General features: G+C 53.8%; 1 pseudogene; it reads left to right on the top strand.

Annotated features, from left to right (window-relative positions):
• Positions 1–1,278: 1,278 nt before the first annotated feature.
• LOC129510572 (keratin, type I cytoskeletal 18-like) lies at positions 1,279–3,031 on the top strand (annotated as a pseudogene).
• The last annotated feature ends 13,819 nt before the right edge of the window (positions 3,032–16,850 follow it).

The raw sequence follows: 16,850 nt of genomic DNA on the forward strand, positions 1-16,850 counted from the left end.
GGATCCCAGATTTTCTCAAAATTCCCCCTGTAAAAATGAAGGATGGGCAGCCCGGGTAGCTCAGCAGTTTAGCGCCGCCTTTAGCCCAGGTTGTGATCCTGGAGACCCGGGATCGAGTACCACATCGGGCTCCCTGCCTGGAGCCTGCTTCTCCCTCTGCCTGGGTCTCTGTCTCTCTCTCTCCCTCTCTCTCTCTCTGTCATGAATAAATAAATAAAATCTTAAAAAAAAAAAAAAAACAGGGGTAAGAGGGCCAGGAACTAGAGTTTCAGACTCACTTTAACAAGATTATCTTTCCCACAAGAAATTCAATAAAAAAGAGTATTTTCATAGTTAATAAGTGTAATTTGTTATTGCCAAGGAAAAAATAAGAAATTGACAGATTGGAACTGACAATAACAGGCCCAAACACATTGTCCCTTGTGCCCTGACTGCACCTGTGCAGAGCCCCCCACCTTTGGCCTTGGTCTTGCAATGCGCAGGCGGCTCGGCACCAGGGGCTGCAGGACACAGTGGCAGCGTTTTTCTTCCTCTGGTGACATTGGTTCTCCAGCCCTGTCGGTGGGGCCAGCATGCCAGCCGCCCATCCCAGCCCCTCGTGAATCAGCAGGACCCAGTTCACACTATGGAAGCTCACCCGGTGGGAGAGACGGGGAGGCATGAAAACCCACCCTGCCCCCAACGCCTGGCAGGGGCCACTTGGGGGGGGTGAGGTCCCACATGTCTACTAGCAAGTCACTAGGGTGTGATGGAGCCTCAGAAAGAAGAAATAGCAACATTGACTTTGCGGTTTTATGAGGGATGAAACCCTGGCGAGCCCACCTATTTAAAGCATCAGGGGGCAGGGTGGGGAAAATGATGTAACTACCCCATGGCATCCATTTCCATCTGGGCTTTTGTTCAAATGGTGTGGGGGCCGGTGGTATCATTGGCACCTGTCTGGGCGGACCCTGTGCAGGGCACGCTGGAGCGTGCAGACGCTCCTGGGCCTGCCTTGCGGGTGCTTCGGCTCTAAGGGGGGGGCGGGGACAGGAACAGCAAGCAGGAAGGTTTGCAAATGTGAAGCAATGCTGCACAAAACTGTTCCTGTGAGGGGTCAGACGGTGCAGGTGGGGGTGGCGTGGGGGGGTCAGATGGAGGTGGGTCAGGTGGTGGGGGTCAGATGGTGGGAGTCAGATTGTGGAGGTCAGATGGTGGGGGTCAGATGGAGATGGGTCAGGTGGTGGGGAGTCAGATTGTGGAGGGTCAGATAGTGGGAGTCAGATGGCAAGGGGTCAGATGGCAGGGGTCAGATGGTGGAGGTCAGATGGTGGTGGTCAGATGGTGGAGGTCAGATGGTTGGGGTCAGATGGTGGGGGTCAGATGGAGATGGGTCAGATGGTGAGGAGTCAGATGGTGGAGGCTGGCTGGTGGGGATCAGATGGCAGGGAGTCAGATGGTGGGGGTCAGAGCTTGCTAGAAGACCGGGGCACCTGCTCGGTCTCTATAAGGGGCTCAGTTTTCTATTAGGGACTTTTTCAGATGGGCCCCCATCCTGCACCTCACTCACCTGTCCCTCCTCTGAAGGGGCCAGTACATGCGTGTGTCTCAGCTGGGACTTCCTGCTCTGCCCTCATGAGTGGATGCGGCTCTGGGCAGGTTTCTCAACCTCTGTCAACCATAAAATGAGGTTAAGAATACCCGCCTTGGTTCCTGGCCCGAGCCTGAGTCCTGGCCTCCCGTGTCACCCTCTTACTCTCTGAACAGGGTGAGCTTCACCACCCGCTCCACCTTCTCTTCCAACTATCGGTCCCTGGGCTCCATGCAGTCAGTCGCCCAGCCACCGGGTCCAGCCGATCAGCAGCAGTGCAGCCAGCGTCTATGCAGGCGCAGGGGGCTCGGGCTCCTGGATCTCTGTATCTGGCTCCAGCAGTTTCCAGGGCGGCTGGGGGTCCAGGGACCAGGCCGCAGTGATGGCTGGGGGTCTGGTGGGCATAGGGGGCATCCAGGGCGAGAAGGAGACCAGGCAAGACCTGAATGACCCAAGGCCTCCTACCAGGAAAGGGTGAGGAGACTGGAGGCTGATAATCAGAGACTGAAGATGAAAATCTGGGAACACCTGGAGAGGAAGGGACCCCAGGTCAGAGACTGAGGGCATGGCCTCAAGACCATCGAGGACCTGAGGGCTCAGATCTTTGCAAGTGCTGTGGGCAACGCCCACATCGTCTGCAGATTGACAATGCCCGGCTTGCAGCTGACGACTTCCAAGTCAAGTATGAGACGGAGCTGGCCATGTGCCAGTCTGTGGAGAGTGACATCCATGGGCTCCGCAAGGTCATTGATGACACCAATGTCACTCGGCTGCAGCTAGAGACAGAGATCAAGGCTCTCAAGGAGGAGCTGCTCTTCATGAAGAAGAACCATGAGGAGGAAGTAAAGGGCCTACAAAACCAAATTGCCAACTCTGGGTTGACAGTGGGGTTGGATGCCCCCAAATCTCAGGGCCTCCGCAAGATCATGGCAGATATCCGGGCCCAGATGATGAACTGGCTCAGAAGAACCAGGAGGAGCTGGACAAGTACTGGTCCCAGCAGATCGAGGAGAGTCACCATACAGGCCACTGAGATCGGAGAAGCTGAGGTGACCCTCATGGAGCTGAGAAGTACTGCCCAGTCCTTGGAGATCAACCTGGACTCCATGAGAAACCTGAACAGCCTGTTTGGAGAACAGCCTGAGGGAGGTCAAGACCCACTACGTGATGCAGATGGAGCCGCTCAGCGGGGTCCTGCTGCACCTGGAGTCCGAGCTGTCCCAGACCTGGACTGGGGAGCACCAGGCCCAGGAGTAGGAGGCCCTGCTGAATGTCAAGGTCAAGCTGGAGGCTGAGCTTGCCACCTATCGTCACCTGTTGGAAGACGGGGAGGACTTCAGTCTTACTGACGCCCTGGACAACAGCAACTCCTTGCAGGCCGTCCAGAAGACCACCACCCGCAAGGTCGTGGACAGCAAGGTGGTGTCTGAGACCAATGACACCAAAATTCTGAGGCATTGAGACGGCAAAACAGGGTAGCTTTTGAGGAGCAGGAGGCCAATAAAAGGTTCAGAGGTCAAGAAAAAAAAGAATACCCCCCTGGAGGCCTCTGGGTGACTCAGTGGTTGAGCCTCTGCCTTTGGCTCAGGTGGTGCTCCCTGGTCCTGGGATCGAGTCCTGCATTGGGCGCCCTGCATGGAGCCTGCTTCTCCCTCTGCCTGTGTCTCTGCCTCTCTCTGTGTGTCTCTCATGAATAAATAAATAAATAAAATCTTAAAAAAATACCCACCTCAAGGGGTGCCTGGGTGGCTCAGTCGGCTAAGCATCTGACTCTTGGTTTTGGCTCAGGTCATGAGCTCAGGGTTGTGGAATCGAGCCCTGGACGGGCTCCACGCTCCATGGAGTCTGCTTGGGATTCTCTCTCCCTCTCCCTTTGCCTCACGCCCCTGCACTGGGCTCACGTGTTCTCTCTCTCAAATAAATAAATTAAAAAAGAAAAGATTTTATTTACTTGACAGAGAGAGAGAGAAGAGAGCATGGATAAGCAGGGGGAACAGCAGAGGGAGAGGGATAAGCAAGCTCCCCACTGAACAGGGAACCTGATGTGGGGCTCAAACCCAGGACCCCGGGATCATGACCTGAGCTGAAGGCAGACAATTCATTGACTGAACCACACAGGTGCCCCGTTAAAAAAAAAAAAAAAAAGACTATTGACCTCAAAGAACTGTGAGGACAGGAAGGAGACACACACATTGAAACCGCTTTCTGGCGTGAGCTGAGCAACCAGAGGATCGTGCATTTGATGGAAACAGCACGGGAGAGGAGCACGTACTTCACGGGCACAGTAGTTTGTGCCCATCTCCCAGAGGGCTGGAAAACTGCACCCCCTTCCTCAAAGTCATATGTTTTGTTTTGTGTTGTTTTGTTTTTAAAAGATTTTACTTATTTATTCATGAGAGACACAGAGAGAGAGAAGCAGAGACACAGGCAGAGGGAGGAGCAGGCTCCCTGTAGGGAGCCCGATGTGGGGTCTGGGGTACTCTCCATAACCTGTGCGTGTCCCGTGATGCCGCCAGACCAAGGCCACCCCGAGGGGCCTGGCCAGAGGGAGACGAGGGGGGCGGGGGGGCACCGTGCAGGCAGGAGCCTCGGGGGACAAGGCGAGCGGCTTGTGTCCTACAGGCCAAGGGGCCAAGAGCTGTGGGGGGGGGGCTCAGAGACTGGAGACGTGAGTTCTCCTCCCACCCCCGAGTTTCCAGAAGTGGAATACAGGCCACTCCCCTGGTGTTGGCGCCCTGAGGCCCATCTGGGGCGCCGACCCTCCCACTGGAGTGTCCCGTGGTGTCCCCGGGCCCCCCCTGCCGCCTCCCGGGGGTCCAGTACCTGCTATGCACCTGTGCCCGCCTCTGCCCTGGGTGCACAGTGCCACAGCCTGGCTGACCTCTCTGCCACCCCCCCTCCCCCGCAGCACCTGCCTGGCGACAGTCCTGTGCCCGGCGATCCGCGGGACACGCTTCCCCTGCCCCGCTGTTCCCTGCGAGTCGGAAATGCTAACTCCAGTGGCCTCTCGTGTTTCCTCGGGCAAGCGTACACCTGGAAGGCGCCCAGGAAACACCTGCTCGGGTGGGGCTTGGGGGAGTTCCTCCGCTGGGCTGAACACCCGTCGCTGGCCCATCTCAGTTTATGGGACCCCCCCCCCCCCGCCCCGGGTTCCTTCTCGCAGCTGCTGCTCTGTGCTCCATGAAGGAAACCGGAGCAGCGGAGGGAGGTGGGGTCTGGGAGCAGGTGGAAGGACCGGGCCCAGGCTCTCGGGGCTTCTGGGAGGGCTCTGGGGAGCTTCATCTCCTCTGCCCTGGGCCAGAGGGAGGAGGGCGCCCCTCGGGGCCCTGCACCCACCGTCCTGGAGGCTGAAAGTCCAAGGTCAAGGTGCAGCAGCATCGGGTCGCCCCCCCCCCCCCCCGGCCCAGGCCTCTCCGTGGCTTGCACCTGGCCACTGTCTGTGCTGCTGCACCTGGTGCCTCGTCTCCTCCTCCTCCTCTTCTTCTTTCTTCTTCTTCTTCTTCTTCTTCTTCTTCTTCTTCTTCTTCTCCTTCTTCTTCTCCTTCTTCTCCTTCTTCTTCTTCTTCTTCTTCTTCTTCTCCTTCTCCTTCTCCTTCTCCTTCTTCTTCTTCTTCTTCTTCTTCTTCTCCTTCTTCTTCTCCTTCTTCTTCTCCTTCTTCTTCTCCTTCTTCTTCTTCTTCTTCTTCTTCTTCTTCTTCTTCTTCTTCTTCTTCTTCTTCTTCTTCTTCTTCTTCTTCTTCTTTTCAAAAAGATTTTATGCCTTTGGCCCCGGGTGCGATCCTGGAGTCCCAGCATGGAGCCTGCTTCTCCCTCCTCCTGTGTCTCTGCCTCTCTCTCTCTCTCTCTCTGTGTGTCTATCAAAAAAAATAAATCTTTAAAAAAGAAAGATTTTATTTGTTTATTCACGAGACACACCTAGAGGCAGAGACTCAGGCAGAGGGAGAAGCAGGCTCCCTGCAAGGAGCCCGATGCGGAGCTTGATCCCAGGACGCTCAACCACTGAGCCACCCAGGTGTCCCTGGTCTGCTCGAAGACAAGGAGGGTACCAGTCAGATGAGATTAGGGTCTCCCCCCACAAAGGGCCCCATTTTAACGTCATCACCTCGGGAAAGGCCCAGTCTTCAAATCCGGCCGCATTCCGAGGTCCTGGGAGTCAGGACTGCCGCACGTGACCTTGAGGGGGACACACCGCAGTCCCGGCAGGAGGCATGTGGGACACCTAGGTGCTGGGACCCGTGGGAGGGGGCGTGTATTCCTCAGCAGAGGGCCTCCAGCAGACCTCGGGCTGCTTCTCCTCCACGCCCCGCGAGTCTTTCGGGCAGTGCCCGCGGCCCGGCTGCAAGAGCCCTGGGAGGGCAGACACTCCGGCTGCTGCCGTCACTAGAGCCCAGCGGGACGGGCCTTGGGAAAACCCACGTAGGGACTGGGAACGGTGGGAGGTCGGGGCGCACCTTCGGTCACAGGCCGTTGATCCTCCTGTGCAAGCTCGGGAACTGGGGAATCCCAGTCTTCTAAGGCGGGGATAGAACCTAGTCGGGGCCTTAATTTTTGGCTGAGCTTTCCAGATTGGAAAACTCGGGTCATCTCAGCCGGCCTGAGAGCCCCGTGATGGCTGCTCGGGCGGGCCAGCTGGGAAAGGTTGGCTCTTACACGGGGTCACGGGTTGTTCCGATGCAGGGGAGACAACGGGCCCCAGGCCCTGGCCGGCGCTCACGGGGCCGGGACACCGCTCAGGGCGGGTCGGGTGGCCTGGGTCGGGCGGGCTGGCGTGGAGCTTGCAAGCGCGTCTAATGGAGAGCCTCGTGGAGAGAGGTCTGCTCATTCAGCAAACCAAGGGCACCGCAAGTCTGGAAGTTGAGGCCAAGCTTTATTCAAGTCACTGTGTAACGGCTGATAGAGTACAGGTCCCAGGATCATCGCTTATTCGTCCTGGCATGGAGCTAGGTCAGCGGTCTTCAAACCATGCTCTGTGGAACCCAGGGGGTTCCACTAGGACTTCAAGAAAGTGTCTTAAAGCCTCCTTCCTTCAAACAGAACAACACTACCATTACCTCTTTCTTACTTGGGCTGCCGAACAGAACTGCTTGGGGGAAAAATGAGAAGTTTCCCTGTGTTAACATTTAGAAACCACCAACGAAGTCCCAATCCTTTATTTTAGAGGCAAGGGATATTCGTTCGTCAAACATATTTCGCAAACCCCAAGACATGATGCTCTGTGCTAGATTTGGGGGTTGCTTGTTGTTGAAGCAAATTGCAATAAAAACCGACCAAGAAATCCAGAAACCCCAAGCAGATTTCTCCATGCGTTTCTTTGGTATCTTAGCCCATTCAGCTGCTCTCACAAAAATATCACACACTGAGAGTCTTAAACAACAAACACTTCTCCCTCACAGTTCTGGAGGCTGAGAAGCCCAAGATCGAGGTGCTAGTAGATGCAGTGTCTGGTGAGAACCTACTTCCTGGTTCATAAATAGCCAAGTGTCCTCAACATGGTGACAAAGGCAAGGAGCTCTCTGGGGTCTCTGTTCCGAGGGTGCTAATCGCATTCCCCAGGGTGCTACCCTCGTGACCTGATCAGCTCCCAAGGACCCCACTTCCAAATACCATCACTTGAGGGTGAGATTTCAGTATGTGAATCTGGGGTGGACACAAACGTGTCCATAGCAATCGGGTAGGACCAGGGGTGTGTGAGAATTGGCCTTTATTGGCTTGCAAGGGCCAATTGTTAAGTTTTCAGGGCACTTGGTAATAAACACTCAGAAAGCATCACTTCCTAATTCGCCTACCACCCTCTGCTCTCATCTGTGCTCTTGATGTTACTGGTTGGCAAGGTGGAAACCTCTAAACTGGTGGGCGTCTCCCAATTCCACGCTCAACAATGTGGTAACTTGAAGTTGCCCCTGATGGGAGTCATGGCACCATGGAAATAGCAAACTTTCGCTACCGATTAAGGCTTTTTTTTTTTTAACTGGACAGTGCATTGTGGAGCATTCCTGGTGAGAACGGAGACCCCCCCGCCCCCCCCAACAACTAACAGAAGACAATGAGCTTGCCTCGTCTGGTGCAGCTCCACCGCGGTAGAGTCCTCAGAACGGGACTTTCTTTTTCACTCCGAGACGTAACGCCGTCACCGCCCGTAGAGTGCAAGCAATGAGGAGCAGGGTGGGGGGACGAGGTTGTGCGGGACAACTAAAAATATACAAAAGCAGGGGCGCTCAGAGGAGGGAGAAAGCCTTTCCAACAGAGGATTTTGGACGTTTTATGCAGAAGACAACGGTGTGAGCTGAGCTAGGAAGAGCGACAGGGTTTTCTCAGGAAGAGCCAAAGAGAAAAGGAGCCCAGCGCAAACTAGGGGAGGTCTCAGTGCCCCCAGCACAAACTTGGGGGGCAGCAGGTCATTCTGCTCTGAAAGGAAGAGAAGCCTGATTGATGGAGAAGGAAGTCGGGAAGGAAGGTTGGCTTCCAGGTGCTGGGGACTCTGATGCCAGGCCAAGAAGCGGGGGCTTTTAGATGATGGGACAGTGGGGTGAGCGGGACGGGAGAGAACTGGGAGTCGGGAGGCCCGCTGAGAGGCTCCTGTGGCTCTTTGGGTGATAAGTAGAGACATGAGTCTGATTAGAATGTTCTCAATAAAAAAGAATTAAAAAAATATTAAAAAAAAAAGAGTGTTCCCAGTAACAGCCCAGTACACCCGCCGGGCTGGCCCAGTAACCAACACGGTGTCTTAGGTCCCCTCACGACGGGTCATCGCTCCCAAGGCGCGACGGTCGACCAGACCCCTCCGCATGCAGCACACGCGGCGAAAGATTCGGATCGAGCAGGAAATGGCTTTACATTTCTGTCCTCAATCCCTGTCTGTCAGGGGACCCCCGGTGCCCCACAGTCACCTTGGGCAGCCCCCCTAGCTTGCCAATCGCCTCCCGCCTCTTTTTTCTCATTAGGATGACCTAATTTGTAGGTATCAGATATGATATAAGTCAAACCTTTTTTTTTCTTTTTAGATTTAATTTGTTTATGACACACAGAGAGAGAGGCAGAGGGAGAAGCAGGCTCCATGTAAGGAGCCCCATGCGGGACTCGATCCCGGGACCCCGGGATCACGCCCTAGGCTGAAGGGAGATGCTCACCCGCCGAGCCCCCCGGGGTGCCCCTAAATCAAACCTTGTATCTCACATCCAGTTTGCAGCTTCTCGTCTCCTCCCTAAGTCAGACCAGCCCGGGCGAGACACCCACCCGGGAGGAGGAGGCTGTTGGATTTCTTCCCCCCTCTTCTCTCATCCCTGCTCCATCTCCCCCCTCCTCAGGAAGGGGGGGTAAGTGGTAAACCGGCAAAAGTGAGGTGCTTTGTGATTCTTGCTCGGTGGACAAATCCTCTTTGTCTCGCCAGATGTCCGAGTGCTGGCTCTTTCCCCTGGGGGGCAGCCCTGCAGGTTTTCCAGAGCCTTCTACTGCCCCCCCTCCCTGGACCCTACCCCTCTCCCCAACCACCTACTGTGGGGTGGGGGGGACCCTCCAATACCGCATGGTGTCCTGAGGCGGTGACGCGGCCTCCATCAGCTCCTGTCGCGTTGGCACAGCCCACGTGAATGAGCAGGCCTGGCTGGCCTCCTCGGGGCCTGCTACGTCTGCGGAACCAGACCCCCGTCCTCTCTGCTGGGGACTGAATACTTGCGTCCCCTCGAAATTCACCTGTTGAACCCCGATCCCCGGCTCGAGGGCAGTAGGAGGTGGGGCCTTTGGAAGGTAACTAAGGGGTGAGGGTGCAGCCCCCACGAGTGAGATTCGAGCCCCTGTAAGCAGAGACAGAGTCTCGCTCCTCGGTTTGAAGCTGTGGCAGGAGGGCGTCCTGCAAAGCATGAGCACGAGGAGGGTCTCACGATCCGAGTCAGGTGGCCCTGGGTCTTGGGCTCCCCAGCTTTCTGCACCGCGAGGAAGGCACCGTTGTTTAGCCCCCCAGCTGGGGGGATCCCTGCTTGTAAGCAGCTCCCACCCGCTTAGACGCCCGCACCCCGTCCTCGAAGCCCAGCTCCGGCCGGGCTCTCCCTGCTCGCCTTCCAGCACCGCGCACGAGGATCAAATGCTGCATCCAGGAGACCCGAGTTCCCCACGAACTATTCCCCCAGCTGAGGTCCCGTGGAAAGAAAGACCCGATGCCCGTTTTCCCTTCGGGCAAAAAGGCCCACCTTCTCCAAATGTTTCTGGAAGTCTCTCCTGCCTGGTCCCGCGGTGAGAGGAGAAGCCACAGCACAGGATTGCCTACCGACTCATCGCAAAGGACCCCCCTCCCCTTTTGCATTTATAGGGGCAAGAGAAAGGTGGAGAAACACGAGCACCCCAGACCACGCCTCCCTACCCCTTGGCAGGTCACCGCGCCGCAGCCAGTCTCCCTTTGGAACGTCGGAGGCCTTGTCGCCTGTGTCCGCGGCCACAATCCACGTGTGGAAAAGTCTTCCTTTGAGCTCCTTTAATATTATTTCAAATTTAGTGTCCTCACCGTCCCTCACACCTGGAGGGGTCCTCCGGCCGAGGACCGCCGCGCGGCCTGCGCCCCCAGCCCGGGGGGTACCGCGGGCTCTGGGAGGGGACCTCCAGCCTGCCTGACACCCGAGGCCCCCGGGGTGCCCTGCAGGGATCAATGGGGTGCCCTGCAGGGAGCAACGGGGTGCACTGCAGGGAGCAACGGGGTGCCGATCTCACTGGGAAAGAGGGGCTCGCTGAACAGGGAACAGGTGAGGGGCAGAGCGGGAGGCTGATGGGCCCGCTGGCCTCGGTGTGTCACCTGCTGATGATTCCCAGACACTGGATCTGCCTCAATAACGTCGATGGTTTGCGACAAGGTGAGAGCTCCTTTAGGGACATTACCTCTCGGCTTCCCAGTGAGGTGACAAAGCGTGTTATCTTTCTTCTAAAAATAAACACAGCTACAGCAGCAGCCAGGGCACGGTGCTCAGAGCCAGCTCGCAGATCCTCCGCAGCCCGGGGCTCAGAGACAGGACCGAGGGTCCCAAGGGACAGAAGGGACGAGGATGCTGGCAGGACTTGGCCTCCGAGGGGGGCGTGGCACGAGGACAAGCAACTGCAAGGCGTCCTGGGAGACAGGACTGCCCGCCTGACTGTTGGACCCCACGGGCCGCCACCTAACCTCGAGGGCAGCCTGGTGGCGTCCGACGGGGCCCGATCCTGTCTGTCACTCACCGGCTGCCTGACCCTGGACACGTCGCCGCCCCCTCTGAGCCTCAGTTTCTTCACCCCCGCGAGATGTGCAGAATGACGCCTCGCACACCTTGCTTTGAGAATGACACGCATAGCAGACATTCGTCCTTTCGTGTCTATTGTCACCTGCTGTCACCAGTGACTTGCACAGTGCACAAAACAGGCTTTAATCGGTGTTGGTCCCCGTCACCCAGGCCAAATTTCTCTTGGCAGTGGCTTGTTACGCCAACATTTCAATGGGAAGGGGGCTGGTGCGCTGGGGCCTAGCTCTCCACGGGTAGCTCCGGGCAGCTGTGGCCTAGACGGGGCGGGGGGCCTGCAGCCTCCTCTCTGCGCCCTTCTCTTCCCCGGCCTGGGAGCCCTCCCTCAGGTGCTCCGGAGGCCACCTTCCTCAGAGGTGCTATGCGCTTGGGCGTCGGGCCGCTCCTCTGGTTGCAAAGTCAGAGGGAAGCCAATGGGGTGAAGGAGCAGGTGTGGGCTTCTAAGGGGACCTGGTGCATTCTGAGCCCCTGGGTCACGCAGTGTCATAGCGGGGCTGTGACTTGAGCCACCCAGGAGGTAAGCACGAGGGCTAGAGTCGGGACACAGGCGTCCGGACTCCGCTTTGCCCGCAGGCCAGGCGTTTCTGGTCAGTGAACCTGAAAGCGGGGGTGGGGGGGGGGCGCTGGGCTTGGGAGGTGGCTGCCTGCAGCGCTGTCCCCTGTCCGGCTCGACGGCCCGCTCCACGCCAGATCCTCCCGCCAGAAAGAATCGCGTTGCGGAACAACTGCATCGAAATATAGTCATTCGTTCACTCATTCGTTCGTCCCCCAAACACTTACGGGCACCTGTATGCGCTGCGAGCAATGCGGGGTGCTGGAGAACCGGTGCCGGCCTGACCTCTCCTCCTGGCAGGAGCAGCTGGGATCCCTCCCCAGTGGGCTGGCAGGGAAGCGGGTGGGTGCCGCTGGCCCTTGCTGCCGCCCCCCCCCCCCCCCCGACGGCGGCTGGGAAGCCAGAGGGCCAGATGCATCCAAGTCAAAGGAGCGGAGGGCTGGAGCTCCCTGGTTGGAGCCAGATGTTTGGGGGGGGGGTCGTGCTGAGAGCACCGGGGCGGGAGGAAGCAGCGAAGGGCTCCTGGGGGGCCTCCAGAGAATTCACAGCCCTACCCAGTGAGCTGGGCGCTTCCGCAGGAATTGGGATGTCGTGATGGTTCTTGGCTCCGCTCCTTAAGGAGAGCGAGGCCAGAGAAGAGCAAAATCGAGGGATGTGATAGACCAACTCCTGCCTCGCTTTTCCACTTTGCTTAAAAAAAAAAAACATGTAATGTTACATTTACCACCTTAACCATTTTTAGGTGTCAGTTCAGTACTGTTGAGGATTTTCAAATTGTTGCACAACAGACCTCTAGAACTTTGCATCGTGCAACACGAAAACCCTGTACTTGCTGAACACTAACTCCCCCTCGTCGCTTCCCCAGCCCTTCCTAAATACCTTTCTATTTTTATTTCTAGGATTTTTGACCATTTTAGTAACTTCCCATGAATGGAATCATACGGTATTTGTCCTTTTGCCTGGCCTTTTTATTTATTTTATTTGTTTTAATTAAAGATTTTATTTATCGATTTGAGAGAGTGAGCAAGAGAGAAAGAGAGAGAGAGGGGAGAGAGAGAGAGAATGCACAAGCTGGGGAAGGGACAGAGGGAGAGGGAGGAGCAGCCTCCCCGTGGAGCAGGAAGCCTGATGAGGGGCTCCATCCCAAGACCCCAAGGATCATGACCTGAGCCAAAGACAGACGCTTAACCGACTGAGCCACCCAGGCACCCCTTCTCCAGCCCTTAAAAAAAAAATCTGTGTCGGGTGCTATTTACAGACACAACATCCTCCCATTAGTAAAATCTCCAGTTGTGCACGCACACACTCACACTCACACCTACACCCACACCCCCACCAGCATGCACACGCAACCCCTCCCCCGCCACAGGAAGGGACAAAGGGAAGGGAAAGAAGGCAACATGTGCATCTGCTGATGCTCCCATGGGCAACTCTTGGGTGAGGATCCACACAGTGTTGGAAAAAGCCCTCTAGAAATTCTGGGTACTCTCCCAAGAACATGCGTCCTTGTGGAGAGTCACGGCCGCGGACGGAAAGAGCGCTCGGCAAAGCACAGGAGGCAGGGTAGACGTTAGTCACCACGTTTATTGATCACTCCCGGTGTGCAGAGTGCCGGGCAAAACACTGGAGGGAATCACAGTGGAGGCTGGAGGGTCAACAGCTACGATCACGAGCCTCATGAGTACATTTAGCTGGATGGAGGTGATACAGGTTGAGCGTACGCAGACATGTGGGACCAACACAGATCCACGCATTGCTCACTCACCACAAGTTTATTATGAGAAAGTACTGCAGCAACCAGGGCGCAGAAGCCATTGGGACACGTGGGTTAAGCCAAGATCAGAGATGTAATTTGCCACAAGGGCGATGCGTGGAAGCTACTGGAAAACACTAGAAGATACCAGGAACTTGGTGAATCTGTTTTCTGGACTGTACATCCCTTTTGTTCAAGTTCACATTAGTCACCCACTTCGGCATGAAATACGGGCCCTTGATTCAACAAAGTACCAGGACAGCTTTATGTTAATAAACATGTTTCTCAAGTAAAATCAGCCTGTTGAGAGTTCTCAAAGGTCAGACACAGAGTCTGGAGGTTAATAACGTATTTCTTCTTCTTCTTCTTTTTTTTTTTAAACTTCCATCATATGAAAGACCATCCAATAAATTTTAGTGAACAGAGGCACATACATTACTGTCCTCTATCTGGGAAATCTCATTTATATTTTTATGTATTTCAAAAATTGTTTTATTTTTTATTTTTTTTAATTTTTATTTATTTTATGATAGTCACACACACACACAGAGAGAGAGAGAGAGAGAGAAAGAGGCAGAGACATAAGCAGAGGGAGAAGCAGGCTCCATGCACCGGGAGCCCGACGTGGGATTCGATCCCGGTCTCCAGAATCGTGCCCTGGGCCAAAGGCAGGCGCCAAACCGCTGCGCCACCCAGGAATCCCTCAAAAATTGTTTTAAAGTAGGGTTGCTACCTAAAATACAGGACGTATGTTAGGGTGTGGGACATACTCATGCTAAAAAAAAAAAGATCTGTTGTTTATCTGAAATTAGAATTTAACAGGACATCCCCTATTTTTATCTTTATTTTTAATTTTTTTCATCCCCTATTTTTATTTGCTGAATCTGATAGCCCTATGGTTCCACCTTTGGAACTTCCAGAGGTTCCCAATAATGCAGGGAGGGCCTGATTTGTCTTTATAAATGTGCTAACCGTGTTGAAGGGGAAGAAGGAAAATTAGATTTTGTAGAGTTTACTTAAATAATGGAGACAACTTCATGTCTTACTCCTTTTATCATTTAGCAGTACCTGCTTTAGGCTGCTGAATGCTTACCTTGAAATATTTAAGGTGACCGGTCATAAACACTAAACATGATATTGCAGCCTGAGAAATAGAAAAACTAACATCCAGCTTGAAAAGTCCCCTATAATATATGGTCTTGTCCTCAGTAATTTTTTGTCTGCTAGCACATGGCCCACCCACCTGAAAAATCAAATGGTGACACTCACATCTTATTACGTTACACCACTTCCCTTCCCCTACTCATGGTCCCTTCTTGCCACTGTCCTCCCCTTTCTCCTTTTCACACTGATTTTTTTTTTTCCGTGATTGAAATCTCCGACCTTTGTGCATCCAGAACAATGTCAGGCCTGGAACAATGGATGGTCATGGTCCCATGAAAGCAAGGGAAAGAAAATCTCGCTTGTCAGAGGCTTGGAGGAATGGAAGCTATGCTCCTTCCCTCCCTCCTCCCCTCCCGCCTTCTTTCCTTTTTTATTCCTACACTAGCATGTACCCTTGTTTCTGTCAAAAATGCCTGCGTTAATTTATTGAACTGTCAAGACAATGTTGCCCCTCCCAAAAAAAAGATAAACAGAGACGCGCCGGCAGAGTGGATTGATGCATTCTAATTTAGAAATGTGCCTCCTACTATCTAAATTTATAGCTCATGTCTTATTTTCATCGAGATTTCTAAATTAGAGGAGAGAGATTTCAACCCTAATTTGCATGGATAAGTTCACATGGAACTCCAGCTGTGGTGAAGGAATGCAAAACGATAACAATGATTGAATTCCCACATTCATTCACTATTGTTTTTTCTTTTTTTTAAACACACAGGAGAATACACTTATATATAAAGAACATACTTATATGTTTGGTTTGTGTGTGTATATATATATATATAAAATTAATACAATTAACATACATAGATTGTGTTTAACGGCACAGACAGCCTTGACCTTCAAAGCCATCTGTGTACCACCTCACGCCAGTGAGAATGGGGAAAATTAACAAGGCAGGAAACCACAAATGTTGGAGAGGATGCGGAGAAAGGGGAACCCTCTTGCACTGTTGGTGGGAATGTGAACTGGTGCAGCCACTCTGGAAAACTGTGTGGAGGCTCCTCAAAGAGTTAAAAATAGACCTGCCCTACGACCCAGCAATTGCACTGCTGGGGATTTACCCCAAAGATACAGATGCAGTGAAACGCTGGGACACCTGCACCCCGATGTTTCTAGCAGCCATGTCCACAATAGCCAAACTGTGGAAGGAGCCTCGGTGTCCATCGAAAGATGAATGGATAAAGAAGATGTGGTTTATGTATACAATGGAATATTACTCAGCCATTAGAAACGACAAATACCCACCATTCGCTTCGACGTGGATGGAACTGGAGGGTATTATGCTGAGAGAAGTAAGTCAATCGGAGAAGGACAAACATTATATGGTCTCATTCATTTGGGGAATATAAAAAATAGTGAAAGGGAATAAAGGGGAAAGGAGAAAAAATGAGTGGGAAATATCAGAAAGGGAGACAGAACATAACAACTCCTAACTCTGGGAAACGAACTAGGGGTGGTGGAAGGGGAGGAGGGCGGGGGGTGGGGTGTGGGTGATGGGCACTGAGGGGGACACTTGATGGGATGAGCACTGGGTGTTATTCTATATGTTGGCAAATTGAACACCAATAAAAAATAAATTTATAAAAAACAAACAAACAAACAAACAAAAAACAAAGCTATCTGTGAATGGAGCCCGTGTATCTCAGTTTTTATCCTGGGACTGACTACACGTGTCTTCCCCCTCTTGGGCAGGTACATAGGTTATGACTCTCCTTTGTACCTCGAGTCTTTCTGGAAAAGAAGAAGTGCCAGAGGAGTATGGGAAATTACGTTGAGGCCAAGAGGCCATGGGGTTCAACATCACCATATAAAGGCAGAGTTAAGCGATCTATGTCATTCAAGCAGAAAAAAATTTCCACGTACCTTCTGGCTCTTAATATTCACTATGGGAAGTTCGCATTCCATGGAGCCATTTGTCACACATCTCTTTGCCTTTTAGAAATATAAATTCTAAATTCAATCTTTAAGACAACTTTCCTTCTGCTCTTTGGATGACAGCATAAAATTATGTCTCTGAATGTCTTTCACCAACCTCCGAAAGAAAAAAGTCAGGCTGTTGTCTCACTTCAAACACATGACCAGAAGAGGGTTTGCTTCTGATGGGGGAGGGGGGCGGGGGATGGTTACACTATGTACATGATAGACTCTCTCCAGGGGCAAAGCAGCCTCCATCCTTCTGCACCAGCAGATGAAGCGGGCCGTAGAACTGGGTCACTAGAGGGGAGGGCCCACCTTGGATGTTCTAGAAGCTTCTAAAGCTCAAGGAGGGTCCACATCTCCATTTTGAACAAGTGTTTGGCGTTGCATCTGAAGTAGGAGCCCCGTTGGACTCCTGTTACTGGCCTGCTGAGGTGTTTCTGATGGTGAATGTTGCTGGACATGGGCTGCCTGGCATTGCCTAGAGACCAAGTCACGGCCCCACTCTGCTGGAGCTCCCCTGGAACCCGGAGGAAGGAGGAAGAGCAGACCGTGCACAGGCCCCACCAGCAATGGCATCTTCCTTCTGGCCTCCCCCCTCCGCCCCCTGCCTGCTGCCCCTCTGGAGTGGGGTCCTGC

The sequence above is a fragment of the Nyctereutes procyonoides genome, unplaced genomic scaffold (assembly GCF_905146905.1).
Source record: "Nyctereutes procyonoides isolate TBG_1078 unplaced genomic scaffold, NYPRO_anot_genome, whole genome shotgun sequence".
Lineage (NCBI taxonomy): Eukaryota > Metazoa > Chordata > Mammalia > Carnivora > Canidae > Nyctereutes > Nyctereutes procyonoides.